The following is a 3123-nucleotide window of genomic DNA, read 5'->3' on the forward strand; positions in this document are numbered from 1 at the left end:
AACGTTGTGGTTTATGGTTTGTGTGACTGGTATAGATTATCCTGTGGGTTCAGAAAGTCTTTTCTAGGCACTTTTGTTCAATTTCTATGCTCCAATTTGATGATGTTAAAATGTAGCCCCCCCCCCATCCTCTCCCATTGCTCTGTACTTTATATGGAATTCTATTTTTTGTAGAAGATTCTAAAACATTTGCAGTCCTGGATTTGGGGATTTTCTGACGTTCTTCTCTGCAGATCTTCTCAAGTTTGATGGGGAACATCCTTGAACAGCGATATTTGATTGGGTTTAGGTCAGGGCGCTGGCTTGGTCAAACAAGGACAATCACAGAGTTGTCCCCAAAACACTCCTGTTTGTCTCAGTTGTGTGCTTATGGTCATTGTCTAGTTGGAGGAAAACCTTTGGCCAAGTCTGAAGTCCACATTTTCATCTAGTCTTATGGCACAACCCACATCAAGATACTGCCATGTTTAAAGAGGACCTTCACCACCTCAGACATTCGGTGATAAATATGCAGATTTCACAGATTTTGGGGCACTTTACATTTTATCTCAAGCCCCCACAGTTGCCGAGGTATCAGTCTTAATATCTCACCATTGTAATCTTACCCCCTTCTATCCTCACCGAAAGTGGAGATGTGTAATGCTAATCTTCCCTAATACTGATAAGATTATCATAACACATGCACCCTCCTCCTGTGCTCCAGTACCTCCTCTCTGACAGTGGAGAAGATTACAATGGTGAGATATTGGGACTGTGTCCTTCTCCTCCCTTCAGGCCCCACACCATGCATTATACAATGAATTGGCTTTGACTGGAGTATTCCTTTAAGACCTAGCTTTTTCATGCTGATTTACCTGTCAGGTTACTTGCATCACTTTCATCCATTTGTTGATTGACCCTACACTAACAGTGAAAGAGTTTTCTAGCATTTTTCCTATAGTGTTGGCAAACTAAATTTATGGGTAAATATTCTCCATGTTAAAGGGGCAGTCCGAGGGGTGTCCGGGAGGGGGCTGCTTAAAAAAATAAAGATGTACTTTCCTTCTGGCGCCCTCTGGGTGTAAACAAACATGGCCGCGGGAGCAGTGCTGGATTCAGTTTCCAGCCTTCATCCATCTGTCCCGCTTGTACATTGCTGTCCATGGCCAGCCGGAAGCTGAGTCCAGCACTGCTCTCACGGCCATGTTTGTTTGCATGGCGCGGACAGCGCAGGACACTCAGAGGGCGCCGGAAAGTACATCTTTATTTTTTTTTTTTTTTTAAGTGGGCCCCCTCCCGGCCACCTTTTTGTTTTTTAAATAAGTCTCGGATAACCCCCTTTAAATACAGGAAAGAACAATGCGCCTCTTCTTGTATTGCCTAATTCAATAGGAGCTTCATCAGGTTGTATGCATTGGGCTCCTCCTAGTGGCCGCATGTACCCCTAAGTTTTTTTCACTTACATTTTATTTGTATACAGAGCATGTTGTTTTTTTTAACCTTGTAACCTATTCTTATGCTACATCAATGTGAATTTTATGTGGCGACTAAAACATAATGTACCTGATTGATTTTCATCACAACACTACTTGTCTCTGTGCAGATTCTTAACCTTTAATACACAGGAGAATACCCTGCTGTGATATGTATTTAATTTTTTTGATATGGCTGCTAGTACATCTCTCATGAAACTATTATTGGCTTGGAACTGTGTGTTGCACTGTTCCTCTGTTATCCCTACTGGAAATGTCAAGAAGAATGGAAACGCTCAGATGTGAATATTTTCCTAGATTTAGAAGAGAAATAACAGAGGAATAGCATTGCGCTGATGTATTAATCAAAGTGATATAGAAAATTGCAGCAGTCCAGCACTAAACACGATATATAATGAGGTTACAGTGAGGCGTGTATTTCGTGTGACAACATCTGTGATTAGATCCGCTCCCCCACCATTATAAGCAGGGACATGGCCATTATCCATGCTCAATAAATAGACACGACACAGTAGTGTAAGTAGTACTTTAATTCTTTGCATTTTATCCTTTTATATATTTTTTTTTTGTTTAAGTCAATGACATCTTACAATATAACAGGCTCACCTCAAGAAAAAAAATAAAATACAAACAAAATATATTAAACCACATACAACCATCCAAAGATATATGATCTATACTCAGTCTGTACCCACTAGTGATAACACATTATCACCCAAACTCACACAATAGCGAACACACTATATAGTCAGAACTCAACTATATTCCCTCTAAGAGGGAGGAGACAAACCCACGTAACCCCTTAAGCACCACATCAGGGGTAAAAGGGGTTACACGGATCAGCTAATAAACTCATTTATGACCCTCTTCGGTGGAAGGAAGTCGCTACACAGGCAAGAAGACGGAACGGCTAGACAGCAAATATGTCACTTCTCAGTATTACAAAGCCTGGCAGAACCCCATTTACTTCTGATCTCCATAAATAGATGTTGTAAGGCATAGAATGGGTTAAAAGGCTTCACCCCCTCCTGATGGGCGGGGATGAATATTAATACATGTCTAATTGCACTATGCTTATTAATTACAGATCAACTACACACACGCAGACAGATACACTACGGAGGGCAGAGAGAGCTCTAATAGAGGGTGACAGGTTAAAAGGCTTTGTGGAAGGTCATGGCGTCCAAGATTACCCCGATCATGGAGGAAATATGAGAAATAACGCAGCGGGAACTACGCTGCAGACTCTATGCCAGATGATGGATGTAGTAGTAGCACTACTACAGCTTTCTATCACTGGCTATATACATCACTCCCACAACCTCTAACCTCTCGCTCCGTTTCTCTCTCTCTGCCGATTGCTGGTTTGTAGCCCTATTTTTTTTTAGGGTGTTAAAGGTTTTAAAAAAAAAAAAACCCGCACACATCTTGTAAAAGACGCACGCGATGCTCTCACTAGACAACCGCAAACGTACACCCAGTCTAAAGTAAAAACTTGTGTCTGAAAAATCCATGCAAAAACAAGACTAAAGGCACATGCATCGTATATACTGCAAGGATGTACGGAATAATCCCACTACTATATACAGTGCTCTGCAGCTCATCGCGTCCAGCAGCCACGAAGCTACCCATGTCGGGAGTTGCAATTTCA

The sequence above is a fragment of the Engystomops pustulosus genome, chromosome 6 (genome assembly GCF_040894005.1).
Source record: "Engystomops pustulosus chromosome 6, aEngPut4.maternal, whole genome shotgun sequence".
Taxonomy (NCBI): Eukaryota; Metazoa; Chordata; class Amphibia; order Anura; family Leptodactylidae; genus Engystomops; species Engystomops pustulosus.